Source organism: Zingiber officinale, chromosome 6A (assembly GCF_018446385.1).
Source record: "Zingiber officinale cultivar Zhangliang chromosome 6A, Zo_v1.1, whole genome shotgun sequence".
Lineage (NCBI taxonomy): Eukaryota > Viridiplantae > Streptophyta > Magnoliopsida > Zingiberales > Zingiberaceae > Zingiber > Zingiber officinale.
The window spans coordinates 108,515,591-108,526,617 of record NC_055997.1 but is presented as its reverse complement, the minus strand read 5'-3'; the positions used below and the strand labels follow the sequence as shown (position 1 = coordinate 108,526,617).

General features: G+C 41.7%; 1 long non-coding RNA gene across 1 annotated transcript; it reads left to right on the top strand.

Moving 5' to 3' along the window:
• Nucleotides 1-7,841: 7,841 nt before the first annotated feature.
• LOC121994294 lies at nucleotides 7,842-9,594 on the top strand. Its single transcript, XR_006115669.1, has 3 exons — nucleotides 7,842-8,085; nucleotides 8,434-9,249; nucleotides 9,379-9,594. It is a non-coding gene; the product is annotated as an uncharacterized LOC121994294 (long non-coding RNA).
• Nucleotides 9,595-11,027: the final 1,433 nt, after the last annotated feature.

The window sequence follows — 11,027 nt, the reverse complement described above, 5'->3', positions numbered from 1 at the left end:
GTCCGATCGGAAGAAATGACTTCCACTGTCTTGGGAGCTGCCACAGAGGAAGTGCCTTCGCGCTCGAAAGAACACATGGCCGAGGCAGCAGAACGGGACGGGGTGGTCATACGACGTCTCTTGCGCCTGAAGAGAGGAACTCCATCGCCAGAGGACCTCAAACCTTCAACCGGGGCGGTAGGCTGCATCTCAGAAGGGACTGGGTTCGCCGTCAGTTCAATGTGGGGCGTCCAATCGGTGGCACCTCCTCCTTCAGTTGGAGTCGCCTCGCTCTCGCCCTCATGAGAGCCGACCGGAGTCAGGCCGAATCTCGCCATCTCCTTTGCCGCTGTCGCCTCTATCTCGGTGTTCTTCAGCTTCATCAGACCGGCTGCTCGAGCTCGTATCATTATGTCAGTTGCAAAAGAAAGAAAAATCAGTTAGACTCAAGAGAAAAAGGTCAAGAAATTTTGTACCTAGGCTGCTCGGGAGCTTCGTTCGATGGGGCTCAGCCCGAACATATACATCACCCCCTCTGGCAGCAGCTTGTGAATGTCGAACTTTTGGTCGGCCAGCAGGTTAGCCGTGTAAAGGTAGTCCGGCCGACCCCGATACTTTTTCAGGTCTGATTGAGACGGAAGCTCGACCTGCCACTTAGTGCGGAAGCTCGGTCGCTCGGGGAGTCGCATGTAGAAAAAGTAATCTTTTCAATGTTTATTGGAAGATGTCATTTTGTCAAAAAAATACCAAAACGACCTGAGACTGGAAGAGGTAGGTGCCCAGCTCGAATTGCTTGGGATAATAGAAGTAATGGAATACCTGAGGTGTTAGGGGAATACTGTGCACTTTGAACATAACGACCACGCCGCACAAGAGGCGAAAGGAATTGGGAACGAGCTGTGCTAAAGGGGCACGGGAGTAGTTGCAGACCTCAGTTATGAAAGGATGGATGGGGAATCGAAGACCGGCCGCGAATTGGTCTCGAAAAAAAACAGACAGTGTCGGTCGGTGGGTTATGAGGCCGACCGGACGGGGAGGCCAGGACTATCTTGTTAGAGTATATACTAAAAGCCTAGCTTTTGTAAACATTTATTTTTGAAATAAAAGAATTACATTAGTCAAATATTTATTTGTTAAATGTAGTTGTTCAATTAATTTATATTGTAGATAACATGGTATGTGGTGTCACACACTGAAGATCATGTTATCAGTTCTTTATAAATTATAAACAGATGCTCACGGCTAAGATGGAAAGGAACAAACCATTGGAATAGTGGTAGTGTAATTAGGTATTAGTTTATCTTGACTAATAAATTACACAAGTACACTCTAAGTGTATTTAGTATGACCATTTTAGGTAAGTTCTTTTTATACTGATTTAATAAAAGAACTAGACCTTAGTTATTATGGAAGTGTGTGCTCTTAATCCTAATATAATAATAAGCACATATATTTAGTATTTATTTCTTTAACTTATCAAAAGATAAGATTTAGCTCGATAAATCAATAGGCCCGATAAGTTGGGAAATGATATTACTTATAGTGTGTGTTATTGATTATAGAAGGAAACTGTGTCCTAGTTATCTAGGTTGAGAATGTCCCCAAGAGGAGCTTATAAGGATTGTCCTGTTAAACCCTGCCGGTGGACTTAGTCCGACATAACGATAAGGTTGAGTGGTACTACTCTTGGACTAAGACATTAATTAAAGTGAGTTGTCAGTAACTCAATTAAATTTATGGGCATTCGATATCTTAAACACAGGGAGACTAACACACTCATGATAAGAAGGAGCCTATAATGTAATTTGGGATTGGTGCGATAGTGCAATAATAACTCTCTAGTGGAATGAGTTATTATTGATGAACTTGAGTTGTGTGTTCGGGGCGAACACGGGATACTCAAGCTCATCGGAAGGCCAAAATCAATTTCTCCTCTAGGTCCCTGTCGTAGCCTCATTAGTGCCTCATAGTCCACTCATAAAAGCCCTTCTTGGTGTCCAAGAGGGGGCCGACTCATGGCTTGGTGACCAAGCCATAGGGGCCGACCAATTCCTTCATAAATTGCTTGGTGTCCAAGCAAAGAGGGTTGGCCATAATAAATTCAAATAGGAGGAGTGTTTTGAATTTTTAAAATCTTCTCTTTGTAGAAAACTACAAGTTTTAAAAGAGAAATTTTAAAATATAAAATTTTTCTTATTTGAATTAGGCCACATGGTTTAAAAGAAAGTTTAAAAGTTTTAAAAAATTTTCTTTTTTAAACATCCTTATGATTTTTAGAAAAAAGAAAGAGAAGTTTTAAATTTAAAACTTTCTAATTTTGTAACCATATTAAAAAAAGGAAATTTTTAGAAGAGATGTTTTAAATTTTAAAACTTGATTTTAATTTTTAAAACTTTCCTTTTTTAACATCCACATAAGAAAAGAGAGCATGTAAAATTTTATAAGAGGATTTCTTCTTTTATAAAATTTTATTAAAAATTTTTCTCTTTATGATGATGTGGCCGACCACCCTTGCTTGGTGTCCAAGCAAGGGGCCGACCATTAAAAGCATCTAATCATCCATGATTCAATCAATTGAATCAATGATTGATGATTGAATCAATCAAGAGGAAAGAAAAGGAAAAATAAAAAGGAAAAAGGAAAAACAAGAGGGAGATTTTAATTTTTGTAAAAATTCTTTCCTTATTTGCCTTGGGCAAGTAATATAAAAAAAGGGGAGGGGAGGCCTCATGAGATATCAATCCTTATTCTCTTGTTGAAGCTCTTCATTGTGGTCGACCCTCTCTCCATCTCTTTTCCCTTTGCTCTCTTTGACTCCTTGTTGGTGGTGGTGGCCGAATACTAGAAGGAGAAGAAGGCTTTGGGTGGTGTTCATTTTGGAGGATCGTCGCCGACACGACGTCCAAGAGGAGGCGAGGAATACGGCAGAAGATCTCGAGATTATTAGCATACAAAGATAAGATATAACTAGTAGTTTTCTTCCGCATCATGCTAGTTAATCTTCTTTGTAAGAATTCCAAACACAAGAGGCATTAGATTCTAGTTTTTCGGATTCGTTTCAAAGTTGTGTTTTTGTTTATTTTTCGAATTTGTGATTTGATTGTTCCTTTTGGTTAAACCTAGAGTTATATAAGGAAATTAAATATTAGCTTTCCTTAAAAGGCTTTGTCTAGGCGGTGGTGGATGTTCCCATACCCAAGAAGGTCATGTGCCTCGCTATGCAGTCCTGGAAGTCAATTTTAGAAATTAATATTTAATTGAATTTATAACATAGGTTGATTTGGATCAATAGTGTTAAGTTCTGCTTACAATTTAAATATAAACCATTAAGAACAGATAAGTTAAATTTGGAATCAATAATGTTAAGTTCCGTTTGCGATTCCTAATTTAATTTCTAAAGAATACAATAGGTTGTTTAGGAAAGGTTCGACACTTGTACAAAAATTTTGTACAGTGAAACCGGTATGATCTTTCTAGGACCAACCAACATATCTCGTGGTCAGAGGGGGTCAAAGGTATTTATGAGGCTCGCAGCGTCACCTGCGTCGAACTTGGTCTCCATAGTGGTGTACTAGAGTCCGGGAGCAATGTCTGATGGCTGGGAAGAGCTGGCCATGGTCGAAAGCAGGAAAAGCAAAAAAGCTCGAGAGACGAAAAGGAAAAACGCAAACACACGCCTGAACAGTGGTGCGGGGAGAAAAGGATGGCGAGAACTTGACGACAGGAAGGTTTGAAGGAGCTTACGAAAAGGAAAAGTCGCCACGGGAGAGGAGCATAAAGACGTCAGAGCACTGGTCGCACGCACAGAATCGTCGGCAATTATCGGAGAAGAAGACGCAAAGTGAGAAGGAGGACAACGCGGCGGCCTTAAAAAGGTCGGGCTTGGCCGATTGGAGCCGCCCGATCTAGGTCACGGGAATCGGAGTGCAGATCCACCCGTTGAATTCAAACCGCCAAACATCACATCAGCGTCTGTCGCCTCAGACGTGCGGCGACTGCGACGCGTGACACGTGGCACGCTTCCACAGGGCGGCATTTAATGGGCGCCATTATTAGACGTGGGCACGCTCGACCTTAAGGGGGGTGATTTGCACGAATTCCGAAAAGATTCGGATTACGTCAGCATTGACCGCACAGTTCACACTCATCCAAAGATGCCGAAGGAAGAATCTTGCGAGTGTAAACCCTCAGAACGCTGAGCGGCCTTGAATATCGGTCCTACATAGACCGGTTAGGGTCCAACCAACATGCTGGCCGATCGACCAACCAATCACTAGATTACCTTGTCCAGTCAGTCGGGCTTTCAGCCTCCTTCGACTAGACTTGAGGGGGAGGCATGTGATCTGGTGATAAGGTCGGGCTCCGCCCCGCAGGAGGTCAATGCCACGTGGAAGGTCAAAGTCAAGGCGGTCAACACCCCCAAGCTAGCGTCCGATCGGGGCGACCCAATCAGCCGATTAGACTAAGGAATAGCTGGTCCGACATTACCACAGCCCGGTCTCGCACCGAGCTTCCGACACTCAAAGGCCCAGTATCACCAAGGCAAGCGCTGACCAACGGGACATGTGGCAAGCGGACATCCCGATCGACCAAAGATCAAATCACAGCCAATGAAACGGAAACACGGCCCAACAAGCCTAGACAGTGGAAGTAGCTGAGTGGCCGACCCACTCGGCCCAGACAGCGGAAGTAGCTGAGTGTCCTCCCCTCTCGGCCCAGACAACGGAAGTAGCCGAGCGACCTCCCCGCTCGGCCTAGATAACAGAATTAGCCGAGCGGCCCACCCATTCGACCCACTAGCAGACAAAGGCAGGATCGACCGATATCCTCCTCGAGACCCGTGCTGCAGACAGACAGCATGGTCGGTGACATGATTAGGTAGAGAATCATACAACAGAAGCTTTTACTGTCTTGTTAGGATATGCTCGGGCTATTGAGGTATGGTGTCAGGTACACTTTTCTAACACGTCATATCAGGGAAATTAAAGCTTTGAGAGGCGTGTACGCCTCGAGGAGCATGCACGCGCACCCCTGGGAGCTCTATATAAAGGACCCCAAGATTCGACGAAGGTATGCTCATTCTACTGTAGCTACAATTACGCTGTCACTTTCGTTTCTTTGCTTGCTTACTGCTTTCGCCGGAGATCTGACTTGAGTGTCGGAGGGTCATCGCTGGGGAACGACTCCCTGGCTCGGCACTTACGTTTTTGTGCTTGCAAGCTAGTCTCATCGGAGGTCTATGCACGGTCAACAGGAGCGCCACATCCTCAGCGTCCGTTACCTCGACTTTCGGACAGGATCATAATGTAATATAATTTTAATTATGTGATTATATTTGATAATATAATATAATGTAATCTTGATTAAAGGATAATTATATTTTTTTATTTCATATCTAATATTTTTTATAAGAAATATAATTCGTATTATTATAAAATGATAAATATATTCTGCGATCTGTACCGGAAGCGACGACCTATAGCAGCAGTCGCTGTACCTCTGTCGGAGCTAGAGGTGGCGGTCGGCGGTGGTGGCCGATGGTGCCCGAAGGTGGCGACAATCGCTTCGGGCACCATCGGCGACAATGGCAATAGTGACTGGCAGCGCCGATCAACGACGGTGGCTGGTGGGCAGTGATTGGTGACCGACAATGCCTAGAGGTGGTTGCTGGCGGCGCTCAGAGGCAGTGACCAGAGACGGTGGTCTACGGCGATGGCCAACGGCAGTGGCCTGCCGTGGTGGTCGGCCGTGGTGACTGCGATGCTCGGAGGTGGCGGCAGGTAGCTGCTGCGATCGGCTGCGGCGACAGCTGGCAGCACTCTGATGCGGCGGTCATCCGGCGGGGTGTCGTCGGTTGGCAGTGGCGGCGGGCAACGGTTTGCAACGCTCGAAGGTGGCCGATGGCCACGATGCTCGGAGGCGGTGCCCGATGGCCGACGACAGAAGTGACATTGATGACCAGTTGATGTCGAAAATGAACTAAGGGTATATTTGACATTTAAATTTTTAATGAAACGGTTACATGATAATCTAGATTATAAAATTTTATTGTCGTTTGTAATTCAAATTATATTATATTAGAACTTTAAAATTATACCAAATAAAATAATTAATATTATAATATAATCTTAATTATTATACCAAATAAAGTAATTAATATTATAATATAATCTTGATTATATTATCAGATAGATAATCCTACCAAATGTAACATTTGTTCTTAACCCACTACTTTGACGAGGCGACAAAGCATTGTCAGAGAGTATTTATTATTTATTCCTTCTTATTCTATTAACACTTACCGCTTTGTAGAGATAATCATACATTCAGCCAATTCGAGTGTATCCTTAATAGGTTTCCTTACTTCTCCTTTTCCTTTTCATTCCTTTCCTTTACTATGGCCTCTAATTTTGTATAAAACCCTCAAGCTATTCTTGTTGATTCATTCATTCCTCTCTCTATTATAGGAAAACATGTTTAGTTCTTCCATACATAGTATGATATCCACCGCCACAAATGGCTTCCACTCTCGTTCCCTCGAGCCTATCGTTCAAATGCCTATGGATGATCAACAATCGACTATGCCCATTTATATGGTAAGCCAACATTCCCAATGCTTTTTATTCACTTCTGAAAGACCTAGTTCAATTTATACTAGTTTGAGAGTCGGATCCATAGGGCCTTCCACAAACAAAATGCCTAGCCTCGAATTTTCATCTACTATTGAACTCCCCCCTTTCCCGTTCTCCAGTTTCACCCTTAATACAACGGTAAGGGAACAGTGTTCGGAGAATGTTGTTCCTAACTTTAGCTTCCAAAATTCCATTTTCATACCCCAAGCACGTGACTTCAAAGGCTATCATTTTGATGCCAAACCTAGTCCGAACCCAAACCCCATGAACCATGATGGTTATTGGTGTGATCCCACTGATGGCAGATCAAAATCAAACCGGCTCAATCCACAAAGTGAATCGGCCAAACCCAAACGACTTTATAGATGTGAGCCTTGTCGCGCGGAATTCTACACTCCCCAAGCCTTCGGAGGGCATATGAGCCACCATAGTAAGGTGAGGAAAGTAAGAGAGATGGAGAAAAGGGATGCAAATCACGGACCGGCAAACTCAAAGAAGCCGAAGCTTGAGATGAATATACCGGTGAAACTGAACATCATCAAAGAAGGCGACAAGACGACTGGATTTGAAGTCAAGAAAGAACAAGATTGCCATCCTTTTGAAGTTCCCAAAACGAAGAATGATTCGATTAAAGCCGATGGAAGTTTGATCATTCCCAAGGAAGAAATCCATGATTGGGAGTTCAACGAACTCGATTACAAGGATCTTTCTTCCTTCTTAAGTATTTGATGGCAAAAAGAAGTTTATCGTAATAGGTACTCTTGAATAAAGCCACTTAGTGGGCATAAGTGGTCAAGTGAGTAATGAGTTATATAGTCTCTAAGTGATGTCGAAAGAATAATGTCTAATGAGTTACAAGTTATAGTTTTATGTGATGTCGAAAGTATAATGTCTTGATCAATTTTCTTATCGGTATTAATCAAATTTGCATTACTATAAATTCTCATCTATTAATCTACTCATAAAGGATGCAAATATTCTTACAAATAAATGTGTAAAATGAGAATATTATCTGAAAATATCTTGTGCGTCATATGGAAATTGAAGGAAAGTATATATTTTTTTTATTTTTTAAGATTTTATTTCAAACTTTTTCAAAGCTTTCCAAAAATTGACAAATGAAAAATAAGAAAAGACTATTTTACCCTCGCCGAACACTCGAAACCCTCCTGTCCTGTCTCCTTTTATAAACGCATTGACGTCCGCGACGCAAACCCCTATTTTCGCCTCGCTCCTCCCGTCGTTCACTCCGACGCCACCTCCTCTCTGCTCCGTCCGTCTGCCACCGGCGTTTCCTGATCAGCTCCTCGTGCCTTGCTGCCTCTTCCCATGGAGCAATGCTGCAGGATCCTAACCGCCCTCCTCTCTTCTCCGCTCTCGATTCGATTCTTCCAAGGTATCTGGAGATGATAATCTGAAGCGAGTGATTAACTTCGAGATCCAGTGTGCGCAGGAGGCGCATGTAAGTGGCCAGGTCGATCTCCCTGCTTCTGAAATTGTTCTGTTCCTTTAGGCTATTTCTAATTCTTGGTGTCACTAGAATAGTCACAGTAATGAGTTGTTTTTTTTTTAGAAAAATGTAGACATTGCGTAGGATGTAAGTCCTGAAACGATTTTCTGACAAAGAAGAATCATTTCCTAGTTTCTGAGACAAGGAAAATTGACGCTCTTGATTTCCCAACGATGCCTCAAATGATCTTTTATGTATGTTTTAATCCAACATTTTGCAAATCTGCCACATGTGAAATTTTGATTTCATTTGCTTGATTTGATTTTGTGGCCTGATGCTGCCATGATCAACATTGGAATTGGGAATTTGCAGGTTGTTGACATACCAGAAGACTTCCCTTTTTAGATTGTTGATAATCCTGGTGATCAAGCAATTTTTCTTAAACGGGACTTTGCTGGTGAGAGCATCCAATTCACTGTGCTGATGAACTTAGATGGACAAATTTGATGTTGAGGAGAATAACAAAGATGATAATGACGACAATTATGTGGAGCCTACACTTTCTTTGGTTGTGACAATTGATAAACGAGAAGGCCCTTTACTAGAGTTTTGTTGCAACCTCAATTGGGAAGAACTTGGAATCGATACCATGGTCTTCAAGAAACGTGACGATCCTCGATTCTGATGACCAAAGTGCGTATCAAGACCCTGAATTTGCTTAAGTTCTGTTCTTTGCATTTATACTTGTTATTATGCAGCCCTTGGTAACTTAGGCATTAACCAACTTGTTTATTTTAATATATGTTTGTTTTATTCTAGAATCAGTGACTTCAAAGATACGTATGAACAAGTATTGAACTGCAGTGATTTAACCTTGTGAAGGACTGTAACATACATGCCTATGCCACTCGATGACAAATAGATTTTCCTACCACTGCAGGAAATGCCAAACTTAAGTGTTTGTTTTTGAAACTAGAGCTGTTATAACTTGGTAAACCAAGTGTTTAAATTTAGCTTTTGCAGAGATCACCACAACTGTATCATAGTTTCTGCAGATCATTCTTACTAGTTACTGTCGGTGCTAGTAGGTGATAGAATTGGCAGCTGTTCTTATTTATCGTTCTTACATGTTTAACTAAGTAGTTAACTTGGTTCTATTCATGGTTCTTCCAATCGAAATTTATGCAGGTTAAGTAGAATGATGAGCTGGTTAATAATTCTTTTATTTTTTTCATTTCTCTAGCATAGATTTTTAGATTGTCTAAGATAAAAGTGGAGAATAAATGGTGATCTTATTCCTTATCTATGATTACATAGGGTCTTGGACAAGAACTTGCAGGAGGCAATGCACAAATACCTCGAGGAAAGAGGCATAGAGAGTTCACTATTTGATATTTTGCACGAGTACATGTTAAATACGTTGGACAATCTTATTATCAGAGATATAGGAGAAATATTCCAAATTTATAAAACCTAAATTTAGATTTATTTGTTGATAGATTTGAGCGGATGATCTCAAGCGGCTAGCGAGCTTGTTTCTGCCAAATGTCGTTGAATCTGAGTGTTGAATTTGAGTGTCGAGCCTGCCGACTCTGAGTGTCGAATCTGAGTGTTGAGCCGGTTGACTGTTTGAGTCGGGAAGAAGCCGTAGTATCGCCCAAGTTTATGCTAAGTGCAACTGAGTCGAGAACAGAGTGCTCCCGAGTGGACAATGAGTCTCCCGAGTGGATGCTGAGTCGAACCCAAGACGCTTGAATCGTAGAGTTGAGAAATGAAGGTGCCAAGTCAGGAAAGTTTCTTGATTGTTCAAAAATTGAGACGTCGAGGTTTGCATTCAACGGAGTTTCATTCAAACAGATTCGCTCCATCTTTGATTTTGTTTCGAAGTTTTCTCAAATTGTCTATTTCCAAGATACAGTGGTAGATTGTGATCGCCACGCAACACTTGTGGATTACGGTGAACTGAGAAAGTATCCGATTACTATCATGAGTAATTATGTTGAGCGAGTGCATGGTAGAGAGGAAGAGAGTGAGGGGGAACACAGGTGGATGGAGATTTGGGTCTTTGCTTTGTTCAATATCTAACCTCCTATAAGAGTGCATCCCGGTTGTGTTAAATAATCGATTAAAGGTCATTTGTTGTCATTATCGTCAGTTGTTTCACCTGCGATGTTATAGATACGCTATTAACATCAATTAATGCATCTGTTATTCACCTAAGCAAGTAGCAAAAGATATTTCATGTGGTAAAATGTTGGTTGATCTACTTGGACAAATTTTGCCTCGATCAGTTCGATATTCGACCCGCGCAGATCGTGCTCACACACGAGTGAAATAAATTTTAGCACACGAGTGAACATGGTTCAATACGATTCGAGCTCTAGATTTACATCCCCTATGAACCCACACGGAGAGAGTCTTTCCTTATACATTTATTCATATATACGTGCATGTGCAATAATATAAATCAACCAACTAATCCTTGAACTATCAAAATGGGACTAAAGTTCTCATGCTCACTTGAGTCATTTCCATTCCAATTGTCAACAAAACAAAGATGAGAGGGAGTAATTGGTGTGGCTAAAGAGCATGAGAGAATTCAGAGCCTAGAACGTTCATCTACTCTACCTGATGAATCATGTAACACTGAATATGGGATGATTGGTTCGGTCTCATAGAAATTTTTCATCAGTGGTCAAGGTAAATTGAGAAGTGCTTGTGGTCTTGTGGAGGGTAGCCTAAAAGCTAAGCATCTCATGGTTGCATGTTTTTTTAGAGAAAAAAATTCTACAAATACGTCGTAATTGTGAATCAAATCGTAAATATCTAAATGACAACTCGACGTCCTCCCATTCATCTACTCTACATGATCCATAAGGATGAAGAGAATTGAGTTCTTCCTCAGCTTGAAGCTTTCTTTTTCCTCCGCCTCATTGATTTGAGATATTAAATCTTCTATTACCCTA